The sequence below is a fragment of the Epinephelus moara genome, chromosome 23 (assembly GCF_006386435.1).
Source record: "Epinephelus moara isolate mb chromosome 23, YSFRI_EMoa_1.0, whole genome shotgun sequence".
NCBI lineage: Eukaryota > Metazoa > Chordata > Actinopteri > Perciformes > Serranidae > Epinephelus > Epinephelus moara.
The window spans coordinates 7,244,568-7,261,060 of NC_065528.1; the positions used below are offsets into that span (position 1 = coordinate 7,244,568).

The 16,493-nt window shown below is 44.3% G+C and overlaps 1 protein-coding gene across 7 annotated transcripts in view; it reads right to left on the minus strand.

Annotated features, from left to right (window-relative positions):
• The window catches only part of LOC126384674 (NXPE family member 3-like), a 47,119-nt gene that overhangs the window by 18,782 nt on the left and 11,844 nt on the right, over positions 1-16,493 (minus strand). The window contains exon 1 of one of the 7 annotated variants that reach the window (XM_050035859.1): positions 14,905-14,953. The exons of the other annotated variants lie outside the window; for them this stretch is intronic. The gene's annotated coding sequence lies outside the window, so the exon portion shown is untranslated. Of the gene's footprint in view, positions 1-14,904; positions 14,954-16,493 lie in introns of those variants that run through there. 7 annotated transcript variants of the gene reach the window in all.

Genomic DNA, 16,493 nt, shown 5'->3' on the forward strand with positions numbered 1-16,493 from the left:
CCCCGTTAAAGGGTTTTTTTTGGGGAGTTTTTCCTTATCCGCTGCGAGGGTCATAAGGACAGAGGGATGTCGTATGCTGTAAAGCCCTGTGAGGCAAATTGTGATTTGTGATATTGGGCTTTATAAATAAAATTGATTGATTGATTGATTGATATTGTCCATCATGTGGAGCTCTACAGAAAAGATAAAAAGAAAATGGAAGAAGACAGTAAACAACTAGCCAACAAGCTGACACAGCTACAGCTGGGAGAGCTAAGTAAGCTGGTCAAAAAAGAAAAGGAAAAAGAAAAAACTAAAGTTCAGGCCCCCCTGGTTATGGCAACCCAAGCACCTCCCCAGGCGGTTCAGGCACAAGCGCCTTTGCAGTCAGCCCCCTCTGACCCCAACGCAGCAGGAAAAGACACCTCAGCCAACGCCACACATCACCATTATTATTACCAGCAAACACCAAGAGGCGGCGGCAGTCAGCGACCCCCCAGAGGGCGGGGGCGAGGGGGAACTCGAGGAGATCCAACATTTACAACATTTCGGGGAGGATGGAAAGGAGGCAGAAATTACATACCAGGCAACCAGCATGTTTATCAGGACCAACTCAACCAGCAAACAGGACCACCCCACATGGGTGCAAGCTATCCAGGAGCCAATCAGGCTCCACCTGACAATCTCTGTTGGGGGTGTGGTCAACCAGGCCATATACGAGCCCACTGTCCTAGTAATCCATGGGACGGTCCTGCACAAAACTGGCCCAGTACAGAACAGGGGCGCCCCTGGTAGGGGTGCCCAGAGGAGCCTGAGGGGGAACTAATGTTACCAGCTATATCGCTACAGTCACATGATGAACCCATCATACCTGTTGTCATCCATGAACGTGAGTATCCTTTTATGGTAGATACAGGAGCCACGTACTCATGCATTGGAAAAGAAGGCTCCAGGTTTCCCCTCTCCAAGTCATCTATAAAGACCATAGGCTTCTCTGAGCCCTCTCCAAGTCATCTATAAAGACCATAGGCTTCTCTGAGAAATCACAGATCATACCACTAACGGAGCCCGTTCCAATGCTCGTTGCAGGTAAAGTTATATGTGCACCTTTGCTATATTCAGCCCACACCCCAGTAAACTTGCTAGGAAGAGACATTCTGTGCCCATTAAAAGCAAAGATCATGTGCACCCAAGATGGACTGTACTTGGACTTCCCAGATGAACCCCCACAAAACATGATGTCACAACTGCCTCAAGGTGCAACAGAAAAACAACAGGCCCTTGCCTATTGGCTTCAACTGACACCAGAAGAGTCACACCTCAGACAAAAATGGACTGAATGGGAGGTGTGGATTCGCATGCACTATGACACAGCACACACCCCCACTCTGCCACTGCATTGCACGCTCATGTATGACAGAGATCAGACTCATGTAGATTACCAGGAATGCTGGGATGCAGTGATCAATAAGAAACCATATCTAATCACAACTGAAGACATGTTTTTGGGGCCGGAGGGCGTGGCGGCGGCTGTCCGCCTTCCGGAAGAATTTTCTGGGTGGTTTCAAGTACCAAAGTCCATGCTGCACATCACATTGTTGGTGGCCAAAGGTTATGAGTCTCATCATCTTGGTCCTATGGTCAGGCGTGCCCTGCAGGTGCAAGAGTGGGTGCCCACAATGAACAAGTATATTCACATTTCAAAAGATAAGCAGTTCATCAGAATCTCAGTCAAAGTAGGTGATGAGGCATTAGCAGACAAAGTAGTAGTAGATGGAGGCACACCCACGCAGATGGCAGTCACCGCAGAACATGAGGAAATGCTAAACCAAGTTCCACCTCAGTTATGGACAGCTCACAAGACTGACAGGATTGATAAAATCAGCCCAACCAGTTCACATTAAGCTGAAACCACACGTTAACCTACCATATCAGAAACAATACCCACTTAAGCAGCATGCGATTGACGGTATCAGGCCAACGATTCAGGGTTTGGTTGAAGCGGGGGTATTGGTTAAAACTAAGAGCCCTTGTAACACACCTATTTTTCCCATAAAGAAACCAAATTCATCAGACTACAGTTTAGTCCACGACCTGCGAGCTGTTAATGCGGTAGTAGATGGTGAAGTACCACACGTACCAGACCCACACACGTTGCTTTCCAATATACCACCGGAATCCCAGTGGTACACAGTAATTAATTTGTGTTCAGCCTTTTTCAGTGTACCACTTCATCCAGATTCTCAGTATCTCTTCGCCTTTACGTATGAAGGTCAGCAATTTGCATACAGGCGCCTCCCACAAGGCTTCTCTGACTCCCCCTTGATCTTTAATCGCGTGTTGACGCAAGACCTCGCAAGTCTGAACGTGCAAAGTACAGTGCTGCAGTATGTAGACGATCTGCTTATCTGTAGCCCTACAAAAGAACAATGTGAAAAAGACTCTATTGCTGTGCTCACAGCCTTAGCAGAAGGAGGGCACAAAGTCAGTAAAAATAAATTGCAATTCTGCTAACAGTTGGTAGAATACTTGGGAAGAACACTATGTGGGGACAAAAGGTGTATTGCACCATCTCAGTTAGAAACAGTAATCAAGGCCCCTCAGCCGCAAACAGTGGGCCAGATGTTGTCTTTTCTGGGCATGACAGGCTACAGCAAACCATGGATTTGTGACTATGCTATAAAAACTGCTCCCCTCAGGGCTCTGATAAGAGCAGCAGAACAAACAAACAATACAGCACAGTTGACATGGACAGAGGAAGCAGAAGGTGCATTCCAAGCGTTAAAAATAGACATGCAGTTCGCCCCTGCGTTGGGCACTCCTAACTATGCTAAACCTTTTCATCTCTATGTTGCAGAAAGATCGGGCTTTGCATGTGCTGTCCTGATGCAAGACACACCCACAGGTAAACAGCCATTAGCATACTACAGCACCAAGCTTGACAACATAGAGGCTGGTCTGCCACCCTGCTACCAGGGACTGGCAGCAGCTGTTTTTGCCTTTCAGAAAGCATCATCGCTAACCATGGGACATCCTGTGACATTGTACACTTCCCACCAACTCCATGCACTATTGACGAGTCCACGATTTGTTTTGACACAAGCCAGACGCACGGGCTATGAGGTAATCCTATCAGCCCCCGAACTTAACATCCAGCATTGCACCACCATTAACCCCGCCACAAAATTGGTGTTACCCGCTGAAGGTACTCCACATGATTGTATTCATGACACCGACAAATTTATGCATGCCAGAGAAGATTTGCATAATCAGCCAATTCCAGCTGAGCTCACATTGTTTGTTAATGGATCATGTTTTCGCGATGCCACCGGCAGCCATGCAGGCTACGGTATTGTTCAACTTGACAATAACGATCACAGTTTTGTGACAGTAGAATCATATAAACTTGCTCAGCCCTGCTCAGCCCAGCTCGCAGAGATAAAAGCTTTAACAGCAGCATGCAAATTAGCAGAGGAGAAGTCACTAAATGTGTACACAGATTCAGCATACGCCTATGGTGTATGCCATGTTCATGCTAACATATGGAAACAAAGAGGGTTTCGTCGAGCTGACGGCACTCCTGTCACTCATGGAGCTGCAATTCTTGATCTATTACAAGCCATGCTTCTTCCCACAGCTCTAGCAGTCATCAAATGTCCAGCTCATCAAAAAACTGACTCTTTGGTAGCCAAGGGGAACAATCTTGCTGATGAAGCAGCTAAACAGGCAGCGATAGGGGTAGTAATGGCACCTATATTGACCATACAGGACTGTGAATCCCTCACCTCCCTGCCTTCACTTAAAGCCGCTCAAGATAGGGTAGATGAGGCCGAGAGACGTCTATGGGTAAAACGAGGGGCTATAAAGAACATGCGACCAGGTCCACTGCATGGCGTCTGGTTGGACGCTCATGGTCATTTTGTACTACCAACCTTGCTGTTGAGACATGCAATAATTTGGGCGCATGGTAGTGACCATTGCGCAAGGGGGGAGATCCTTAGGAAACTACAAGCAGTATGGTGGTCACCATTCATGGCAGCCACAGTGGATAGAGTATTAAATGAATGTGACATCTGCGCAGAATACAACATCAGGAAAGTTTTTACAGCCCCATTGGCACATATACCGCCCCCAGATGGTCCATTCAGACACCTTATGCTGGACTACATAGACATGGGACCACAGTCGAGAGTAAGGAGAATGAGATATGTTTTGGTGGTCATATGTAGATTTAGCAGATGGGTGGAGGCAAAAGCCACGGAAAAATCAGATCACAGGACAGTTGCAAAATTTTTGTGCCAAGAAGTCTTCCCAAGATTTGGAATGCCAGATACCATATCATCAGACAACGGTAGCCATTTTGTGTCCAACGTCATTCAAGAGACACTAAAACAGTTGGGAATCAAACAAAAATTTGGCTGCGTCTATCATCCCCAATCACAGGGAGCAGTAGAGAGGGCAAATGGTATTCTGAAAGCCAAAATAGCCAAAATAGCAGCAGACAGTAGAAACAAGCTTAATTGAGTGGATGCTTTACCACTTGCACTAATGTCTATGCGTTCACAAGCTAGCCGAGTCATGCATCTAACACCGCATGAAATGCTTACGGGCCGGCCCGATACCGTACTTAAGAGGTCCCTATGAGGGGCCGTCCCTGGAACAGTTGCAAGGTGAAATGTTTGATTATTTACGAAGTCTGACTCGCATCCACAGGGCTGTGTTCCAGCAGGTGAAGGGGGCCACTGAGGACAGAGGGGTCGACATCCCAGCAGACCTCCAGAGAATACGTCCCGGAGAACTGGTGTACGTCAAGGTGTTCAAAAGAAAGTGGGACCAGCCATGAAGGGAAGGTCCATACAAGGTTGTACTAGCCACACCAACTGCCTTAAAAGTTGAAGGTAAGGACGTTTGGTTCCATCTTAACCACTGCTGCAGAGCTAACGACCCAGAGAGACCTATACCCTGGCCTAGAGCCAGACGGAGAGCAGCTCCCCCAGATCCACAAGGGGACGGCGAGGCCGCCCCAAGGGCAGTAGGAGACCAACCAGAAGGGGAAGGCGATGCCTCACCGCAGGAGCAGGGAAGGCGAAGGTCTGCACGCGTGGCGCAGAGACGAAGAGCAGAGAGAGCCCAGAGTGACAGCAGTGGGTCGTTACCAGGGAGGGTATCAACAGAGATGGAGAGCTCCTCAGAGGGAAGCTCCTCATCCTCTGGGACTGGCAGCGAATCTCAATCTTATGAGTCATCACCTGCTAATCATAGGGAAGATCATGAGAGGACAAGTGCAGAGAGAGAGGTGGCAGCAGAGGCAGAAGGACAAGAGGGAGAGGGAACAGAGGCAGAAGGAGAAGAAGGAGAAGAAAGCCTCAGCTCAGAACCAGGCGAAGTTACAGACCCAGGAGGGCCAGACTCAGACTCAGGCACAGACCCAGACTCAAACTCAAGAGGGGACCCAGATTCAAACTCAAGAGACACAGACACAAGAGAATCAGACCCTGAAGAGGGGACAGCCTCCCGACAGGCCTGAGGGTCTGGTCAGCAGGAGAGGAGGAGCTAAAGTAGGAGTAATAGCTGCAGTACTACTAACCCTATTACTCATCTTGACGGGAGTGAAACAGAGTGAGGGAGCAGAGCAGGGCAAACAACATCAGACACAGATAAGTGAATGCTTAGTAGCGTTAGGAACCATGGCCGCAAAACAAGGAAAGATACCTTACAGGGAAATGATACAACTAACCTACTATAAGTCACATGCTTACGACAATGTATTGGTGGAGGGCCCAGGAGATATTAGGTTGTATGGACAGTCCACAGGACCACGCTGTAGTGCAGAAGGGACGTTGACAGCAAGAGTTATGTGTAACATGAGAGGCTGCACTGACACAGACACAGGGTGCAGTGTACCTATAAAAGTGGTCCGCCAGTGGCTTCAATTGAACCCAATGTCCCAGAGAAAACCAAGAGATGTGCTGATGCAGAAGGTAGAGTTAATTAGAACAACCACTTGGAAGTCTAACATGTTCTATCAATGGCTAGAATACTCCGCTAAACAGGTAACTAATATTACGTGTATAGCATGCCATAGAAGGAGGGGCCTACCCAGGGTTAGGCCTCTCCCAAACATAGATAACTGCTGGGAGCATAAAACATGTTTTGCTGCATGTGTCATGTGGATGGCAGCAGGACGAGAGAGGTGGACCAACACAACCACAATTTGTCCAGGAAATTTTAAAAATGCCTCTGATCAGTTCCAGCAGGAGTTTCACGTGCCTCCAGTAGTACATCTGGCACCAGACCTTGTATTCCCATTCTGTGTGCGAGGGGAGGTAATATAGAACATTGGTTGAATAATGCCACTTCTACTAACTCTTCCCAGGAGGCAGAGAAGCTGATCCAATGTAGGTACGAAGATATCGTAGGGAACGTGACCTCATCAGCGGCAACGACGCAACTCTCAGGGGTACAGAAGGTATGCAATACAACCCAAGAGGCTAAAATCCAGTGCCACCAGGTGGTCAATGGCGGGAATGATTCAATGGTCATGGGACGTAACTATAACGATACCACCTGGATTTTGACACTTAACTTAACCAATGGTACAGCACCACTGGCAGATATATTTTGGATGTGTGAGAGTGATCTTCAGGTGAAAGTTGTGTTGCCAGCGAATTGGACAGGAATCTGTACCCCAGTAATGTTAACAGGACAAATTATGGTAATGAGTTTAAACAACAGCCTAAATAACAGTACTAACGCACGGTCTCGTAGATCGACTGACACTCAAAAACGCTCCTGGGAGGAGGATGCTAGTGTGTACATTACATGGGATCAGGTGCCACAAGGGGTTCCCAGGGATCAACAGGCTCTATCTGATGAATGGATAGAGACGGGTAGAGTGCTGGGCTCCTGGCCAATCTGGGGAGCCATAGCCAATGCCCAGTATACAGCCCGTAATAGCCGTTGGATAAATTATTTGTGGTATAACCAACAAAGATTTGTGAATTGGACTATAGAAGCCTTACAAGGTGTAAGTGAGCAGTTACATGCCACATCCTTAATGACGGTGCAAAACAGGCTCATTATTGAGACTATGCTTGCTCAAGACCAGGGGGTCTGTGATGTGATAGGAGAACACTGTTGTACTGTCATCCCTATGCATACAGGGGAGGATGGCAACCTAACCTGAGCCTTACAGAACATACGTACATTAAGAGACCAACATGTGCAGCACTCCAGCTGGAATACTAAGGTTTCCTCGAGTTGGGATTGGCTGGGGGGACTATCCCCTGAAAAGATACTACGCATGATGGGAATATTGTTGGGACTTGTTGTGTTGGCCCTCCTCGCGATAGCCTGCTGTGTTCTTCCCCTGATACAACTTGTCATTAAAAGGACTATGGCAAGTGTCACAGGACAATTTGTAATAGTAGACCAAGGCCTACGTCCCATAGCAAGGGTAGAGCCATATGAAGACATGACTGGTTCCCAAGGAAAGATCTCTAAAAAGCAAGATCAGATTACAGGACAAAATTGTGGAAATCAGTATGAGATGATGCCACGAGGTATGGCAATGGAAGAGGTCCAATATGAGCACATGAATAAACAAGCTGAAGCAATATACGAGGAATTTGTGTAAAACAGAATGCCACAAGTCAAAATAACCTTTAGATATTCTTGCTGTCACCTGACTAGTACTAACATTTACCACTAACAAACTAATCCTGCTTGCATGGCTTATGTATCAAACTAAAAATCACAGGGAAAGGAAAAACACTGTAGGGAAAGTGCATTAAAATGTCCTTTACAACCTTAAGATAGATACAGACTATGGCTGAGCCCTGGAGAACCCCACATCCATACCAGCAGAACCGAGGAGGCCAGCCGGTGTTCCTGTGCCAGCAGCAGGGGCCATTCATGTTGGGTCGCCCTTGCCCGCCTCATCCTCCACCGCCCTCCACACCATTCCACACCGGGTCACCTCATCCGATGGCCAGCCGTCCCACACCGACCTGCACCTCCAGTGAAGGCACCCCGATGGAAGGACGTGGATGTTCCCCCCGTTTGGCGCTGGCACAACTCTACGCTCCAGCCTTGGCCTGCCCTCCTCACGAGGACCTGCTCCGCTTTATGTTGGCACCCCCGGACGTCCCCAGCCACACTGGAGCCCCTCAAGAATCATCAAACCCAGTTGCTAGCACCTCCACTGCGGGAGGCCGAGCCCAGATGGGCCCTGGTCAAGGAGTAAATTGGTCCAATGTTAATCCCGGCCCACAATGTTCCTCCCAGTACCTGATGCAGATGCAGGCCTCACTAGAGGCTCAGACGCCCACCACTGTGCAGGCACCTCCTCAAGAGGAACACCTTCAGCACAATGCCCGTGCTGACATGCTGCCATTACACTCCCCTGACTCATCCTCATCACCAGAAGAGGACGACGATCCACAGTCATGCAGTTATTCACCCACCACTCCAGAGCCTGTAGATCTGCAGACAGACAGACATTTCCGCGACGCGGACGAGGGTCACCTGCCAGTACAGGCCCTACAACGCGAAACACGCACTATCTTGGAAGTTGAGTATGGGGTATACCCAGAGATCCTAGAAGGTTACCTCTGGCAACTGCCTGATGGGGAGCCAAAGCGCACAGTGCATCTTAAAATAGTGAAAAACCTGCGCACAAGGCTTCACCCTGTTCCTCAGGGCCCTTACCGTCTACTTGTGCGCAGCCTCCCTGTAATACTGCGGAAAAGGCTCCGCAGGATTCGCCGTGAAACCTACATCATCAGAAAAGCAGAGAGCAGAAGGCTGAGTCGAGAGCACATGCAGCTCACTGACCAAGAGATAGTCGGCTTGCGCACTCATGTCCGGGAGCTGACTCAGGCTAAGGATGCCCTCCAACAGGAGGTCATCATGCTAATAATAACTGAATAATACACAAGTATGAAGGCATACAGAATATACTAGTCATGTTTTCCTATAATTTGTATATTTGGTCTCACACCTAAAGAAACTGACTGAATTAAAAGCGAGTTGTATACCTGACAGCTGCCTTTGAGTCAAGGCCCCGCCTCTCCCTCTTCAACTTCCACCATGGGGAACACATGCAAATGTAGCCCCTTGCAGAGCAGCCACGTTTCCCTGATCTGCCTCCATAGACAGCCAGGTAACCATAGAGTTTACCTTAAGCCTCAGCATTGTTTATCACTGTTGTGAAATTGAATCACCGTTAAAACATCTCAATACAGCCAGCCCGCTGAGGAAATAACTCACCATTAAGCTTAACATCAAGTAAGATAGCCTGGCGTAAAATCCATCGGTAAAATCATACCTTCTTCCTCCATCATCAACCATCAGATTCACCAACTGTCTGGTGTAAATGGAGACAAATGCTGAACTGCTTCCCCACTTCCTTGTGTCGTCATAAACCAAAAGTCAACTTTGTCTGATGTGCAAACATGACTTGTGCAAAGACCACAGAGGAGAAGAGGAAGATTGTGACGCTGCAGCCACTGCACACATCCGCTCTCTTGAATTCTTTAAGAATATCTAATGCTTACTTTGAAGATAATTATTAATTAGTGTGTGACTATCTAAAAAAGAAAGAGGAGGGGAAGCAAATGAGGAGAGGAGAACATACTGAGAGGAGGAGAGCAAAGAAAAGCAGTGGAGAATAAAGTACAGTAAGGAGAACAGCGGAGAACAAAATGGGGAGGAGAGAGCAAAACGCTGTTAGCCTGAATGTTGCAACTGAACATGGGCCTACTTTGTATTATGAAATGTAGATGATTAGTTGATTATTTCATTTATTCAGAGAACAGTGTTTTACAATTTTGCATAAAGATTTGTTCATTTTGAATGTTTATATGGAGGGTGCACAATGTGGCATTGTTCTGTTTGTTGTTGCCTGTTAGGAATACTTGACAAATGTAGACAGTGTATGTGTAGCAGCTTCTTGGTGCACATAGTATAGATATTGAGACACCTCATATGTAGTATTGTATGTACTGAGGCCTCAGGAACCCCTCTGCTGCCGGCAAACAAATAGATACCTCCCGGCATCCTGCATGCATGCTGTACTGTATGTACAAATGTACTGTATGTGCTTAAGCCTCAGGAGGGCGATTTTCCTGAGGCCTAACTACAGTCGGATGTGTGTACTGTATGTATGCAGACACATAGGAACCTCCTGGCAGGCCAGGCTTTACGAGCATACAGAAAAAATGTTGCCAAGCGTGCAAAACCTGTTTATTGAAGTCCTTTTTGTTTTTTTTAACTTGACCACCTGTACCACAGAATGTCACTGTGAAACCCCATTATTTTAGAGAGTCCAAAGGACTACGCAGAAAGACACTCAGCTGCGACGTTTAGATGAGTTTTATTTGTGTGATTGATTATTACGTTACATTTATAGAATTGGCAGTACATAGCGTCACCTTTAAATTGTGCATCAGTTATGCAACATTAGATTAATAATGGTCCTGGTTGCTGGTTCTCACTGTGGTCAAGTGAGCAGTCGTTTGAGAGCACCTGCTAAAACCAGCCACCACTTGGATTTTGATGCTTGTCTGTACAGGTACTTGGAGCGGCCAAAAAGTGCAAAGGAAGGTCTGCATGTAAGCAGTAGTTTCTCACATTTGATATACCAAGTAAAACAACATTATATTGCACATTATATGAAATCTTATTGCAATAATGTTTGACATTATTCTGTTTTTTGTAGTTTTCTTTCTTATAATTTAGAGAAAAGGAGCTCCTGTACAGTTTTGGTGAAATTCAAAGCTGAAATCACCTCAAATTATATTATAACGCATTCATAATTTCCTCATATTATAAATTTCACTTAAAAATCTATAATAGGTTACATGTAATTTTTGAAGGATTCCAGTTCAGGGTGACCCTGACTGCATTCATGTCAAACTTCATTTGGTTTTATCCCACAGCATTTGAGAAATTTAAAAGGAAAGTCGCCTCAATGATATTATAATATTCATAATTTCCTCCTATTTATCATAACCCCCCTCTGTTAAACCTACATCGTTAAAAGCCTGAGGTTATTCTCTTTCTGCACTGTAAAAAAATCCACATTTAAAATAATAATAATAATAAAATCCCCTCATAATCACTGAAATATGTCGGCAACACTATTGAATCCACATCACACTGTGTTGTTTTCACATACGCCTGATCGAATAGTGTGCCTTTTTCCGTGCTGGTTGTTTGAATACCTGAGCACACTTTCTCTGTTTGCATATTGTTGGTGATTTGCAAATGTCATCACTGAAATCTTCTACTACTTACTGAATCCAGCTAATCAAGTAACTTGCCTCAATGTTCTTCAAAGACATCAGATAAGACGGTGGTGGTCTGCAAATCACTGCTATTACTATGTTGTAAGTCACGCACTTGTAGAGTACACAATTAAAATGACACCTGTAGGGATGCACCGATCCGATATCTGGATCGAATATTGGCCCCGATATCATCAAAATAGATGGATCGGGTATCGGAAAATGCAACCTATGATCCTTTCCCTTTAAATCTATTGCAACGTGAGCTACGTCATGGAGCGAAGGAGATAATCTGCTGTGTGCACACTATTTCAACTGCTGTTGCACATTTGTTTATTTTTGTTAAAAATGAATAGTTCATCATTGCATTAATCTGTTTCATCTTGTTTCATTTTATCTTAGGAAAGACCTGTGTAGTCATCAATGCCTGATGCCTCTAGTCTTTTCTCTTCTACATGTAAAGGTATATAGCTTTCTAGGTCAACCATGGTATTGGATCAGCCACAGCATTGGGGTCGGTATCAAAACTGAAAAAGCTGGATTGGTGCATCTCTAGACACCTGGGAGCTTACCGTGAGAGTGCAGCATATCAGACTGTCTGCACTTCACATGCAAACACTACTATGTAGTTGCAAAGAAACCAATGTGGGTTCTTGCTCTTGTGTCGTAAACTTGACAGATTTCTCTCTATTAGCAGGAAGCAAGTCTGGTTCCTGTAACAACAACAGAGATAATTGTTGTCGGATAATTATACTAACAATCCGAGCCTATCTGCATGAAAAAAAATGCACTTTTAGTGGATCTATTTTGACGTTGTTTGATGCTGTCTGAATGCCCTATTATTTAATATAGCATGCGCTCACGGGCTGCAGGCAGGTCAGCCCTAGCTTTGTACTGGAGAAATGTCAAATACTGAACATCCTATCACTCATTTAGACAAAAGTAGATCAGAAAATAGGGCAAATGGTGTGAACACATGCTTGAATCTAACACATAGTGAGTCAAACTGTCTGTGTAGTTTCCACAGGAAAACCACAGCATGCACTCTTATCATGTTTTATTTTCACAACTGATGGCCTCGTTTTCAAAGTGTTAAACATGTGATCCTGATAAACTTGAAACAGGCTTAATGCTACATATGCCTGTCCTGCAACTCCATCAATAGCAATTCCTTGTATTTAATGTACTGTCCAAGCCCAAGTCACCTTTACCAGTGACCCTTTCCTCTTGTGAAACAGTAGGTGTAGCGATCACTAAATGGCTGTGGGGATATGCACATTGTTTTGTCCTCTGTGCGCCAACTTGTCATCAAATTGAACATACATTGTTTTTAAAAAAAATATCACCATATGTATGTGTCTCTCTACCACATACCCCATTAATAGGTCCAGCGATCACATCCACGTTTTTATTTAACATTACACTTGCATTTTCTCAAGGAAGCAGCTTTTCAACTTAACATGTAACACACACTTTAGTATGATGTTTCCCTGCTTTCTTATTCCTATTAATTCTTGAGATGTTTTCAGTAATGGCTCCAGATTATGATTACTAACTAATTACTAAGCATTTGTTGGAAGTGTGTACAAAGATAAACTGTCTTCACCAGTTTCATGCATCTTTAACAAATCTACGTCACTTGTTTACAGTGGTGTTCCTTTTCAATGTGTCCTTTCTCACACAGTGCAAACACAGCATCATTCTGCCTAACAGTGTTCAGCTGACTATTTTAAATACGTTACACCACAGGTTAACATCTACTTCGTCAACATACAATGGCTTCCCTTTTACTGGAGGCAACTGGAGAAAAATCTCCCACAGCGACCACACTTCCATTACCGAATGGAGGGAAAAATAAATCACCACTTTGTTAGATCTTACGTGATCTGCAAAAAATATATGACATCAGTTTAAGATCAATCATGGATATTTCATCAACTATTCAAATTTGCAGATTACTGTATTTGGCATGCAAACTATTGATCTTGTCCTCACCCAAAGCTATTTAAAGTAATTTCATGTCTTTGCCATTGCTTGATCTATTTTGAACAGTTGAAGCATGTCATTTGCACAGCAATTCAAGTCGGAGCAGTTAACAAAACACAAATGTCCTCAGGTTAATGACACAGTGTCAACAATAACCTTGATGCCTCATATCGTAGCGCTCTAATTAAACAGCTCATTCCTGTCCCTGCACCATTATAAAAACAGGAAACTGGTCCATACTTTTACCACAAATCTTGTCTAAGCGCCATTGTCCCCTAAGATTTTTCGATCTCTGGCAATCTCATAATATCATCAAATGAATGGGCTTCCCAAAATTAGTTGGAATTGTCATCTTCAATGTTTTTCTGCACTGTCTGGTTCCAAAATTTAATACATTTGAACATCAGACCCAGACCTCATTTTTCTAATGCAAGCTCCATTTTAATGTGTACATTCAATACTTAAGCACATTTAATATCATGAAATTACTTTTGATATTCAAGTACAGTAAATATCAGATCCTTTAAGACTTTTACTCAAGTATAATTCTAACTGAGTAAATTGAGCTTCTACCAAAGTCATTTTCTGTTAAAATATCTGTTCATTTACTTTTAAGTATGGCTTTCAGGTACTTCACCACTTCCATCACTGATTACTGATATACGGAATCACACACTAGCCAGACCCTGTTACACAAAGTGTATCAGTACGCACACTGGGATTTAATATTCAGCCCTGGACCGGGGGGACAGAGCAAGAAATGAACTTATTCTGAAATACTGAACTACTGAAAATACAGAGAGGTAGGTGTATTTCAGGGGACATTTGAAATCAATATCTGTTATCCTAATGTGTTTAACTGTAAAAAAAAAAAAAAAAAAAAAAAAAGACAACAGAAGACTATTGGTATCATGTGGGAGTTTAAGGAGTGAGGAAGGAATGGAATGGGAAAAAACAAACACAAAAGGGACATATACTTTCACACCCACAGTCCATATCTCATATCCTTTTACATGCTCAGGGTCAGAAACACAAAAGCGTGCTCTGTAATTGAAAACTGACACAGTCAGGGCAGATAAGGCCACAACTTAACACACCTTGATGCCTATCTCCTTCACCTGATCCCATCATAAAGTGATGGCCATTGTGGAAGCACCTGAGCATACATTCATCCTACGTAGGTCTTCCAACAGGACCATTACTGAGAGCTGATCAATGACAGATGGAGTTGATGAATAAATTTGTCAGAGAATGAGTCAGTTGGAGTCTTCTATGTTTAAGTGAGTATCTTTGAGGGTTTTTTACTATTGGTGAGCCAAAACAATATACAGTACAGACCCAACCCAGTATACAAATGCCTGTCCTACTTCAAATATACCTATCTAAGCATATCATGATGAATTTGATGCCAAATACCTTTGTACTTTTACTTACATTAAGTTTTCAATGCATGATTTCATAAACTGATCATATGATTTTAACTGTATGTAAATCTTTTTCAACAAAGTTTCAGCTAACCACAGGCAAGTTCATTTAATGAACTCCAAAGTACAATATTACTCTCTGAAATGTAGTGGAGCAGAATTAGTTAGTGGCAACTTTTAATTTTAAACTTCAAATACATTTAATTTAAGCATATCACATGTCTTACCTTAGCAGAGAGTCAAAACGTAGTGTGATCCTGCTCTTTATTGTCTGACATTAAGAAGTGCATCCAAAGAAAAAGGGAAGCCTTTAGGAATAAGGACTCAGTAGGTCTGAGAGAGGCTCAGAGAGAATTAAAACAGAAGTTAAAAGCAGCTAGGGAACAACATAGAAAGCAGGTCAGGGAGGCCTACTCCTCGAAGAGCTCTAAGGAAATCTGGGACTCAGTAAGGGAAATGACTAGTATGGAAACTGGGAAGAAAGAAATGCATATGATTAATGAAAGTGAGAAGGCAAATGAGCTAAATAACTTTTATAAAAGATTTGACTCGAATGCTGAGACTAATATTGAGAAGTGCAGGGACCTGCTGAATACAGTAGTATGTGATCTAGATGACAGAATAGTAATAGACACGGAAGATGTGACTAAAGTCTTCAAGAAATTGAACATTAAAAAAGCCTGTGGGCTAGACGGTATCACAGCCTTTATGCTCAAAACATTTGCGGAGGAACTGACCCCAGCCTGGAGTCCCCTGTATCAGCTCTCAGCCGACACAGGAGAAATACCCAGACTATGGACATCAGCGATAATTATTCCAATTCCCAAGAAACCCTGCCCACAGGAGAATAGTGATTTTCGACCAGTAGCCCTTACCTCGGCAGTTATGAAGTCATTTGAACGTATAATGGTAAGGAAAGTGAGGGACGAGGTTCAAGTCATTTGAACGTATAATGGTAAGGAAAGTGAGGGACGAGGTTCAGCATCTCCTGGATCCCTACCAGTTTGCGTATAGAAACGATAGAGGAACGGATGACGCTCTTAACACAACAACCCATTTTTTATTAAAACACTTGGAAAATAACATGGCATATGTGAGGCTCCTGTTCATGGATTTTACCTCCGCATTTAACACGATTCTTCCTCAGATCATGTTAAGAAAGCTGTTAGAATGTAATGTGAATCCCTACTCAATTAGATGGTACACTGCATTTCTCACTAAGAGACAGCAAAGGGTGAGGGTCAATTCAACCCTCTCTAATACACTGGAAATAAGTACAGGGGCCCCACAAGGCTGTGTAAGTTCTGCCTTTTTGTTTACATTATATACAAATAACTGTCGAAGCCAGCATTCATGTAACTACATCATAAAATATTCTGATGATACAGCCTTGTTAAGTCTACTGACCCGGGATTTAGACATTTCAATCTATAGATCAGAATTAGCTGATGTTTTCAAGTGGTGTGAGGAGCACAACCTATTGTTAAATGTCAAGAAGACAAAAGAGTTGGGGCTCTAGTTTCCCGGCGCAGCGCAGGGTGGCGCAGGGTGGTGATCCCCGCGCAGAGCTAGTTTCGAGCAGCGCAACCCAAGGCGCGCTAAGTTTGGTAGTTTGGCAGACCGAGGTGCGCTGAGATGGGTGTGGCGGCGCAGCAGGGGGAGGTGTCGACAGATCCAGCTTGGCACAGTGACAGTTTCGTGCCAAAAGGCTTCGCCGAAGGTGCGCTAAAAGCTCGCCAGCTGAAACCAGGTCTACTGTTAGCGCAGGGGGAGCGCAGCCGGTGTAAGCCAAAGTTTGGCTGACTGGCGGACAGTG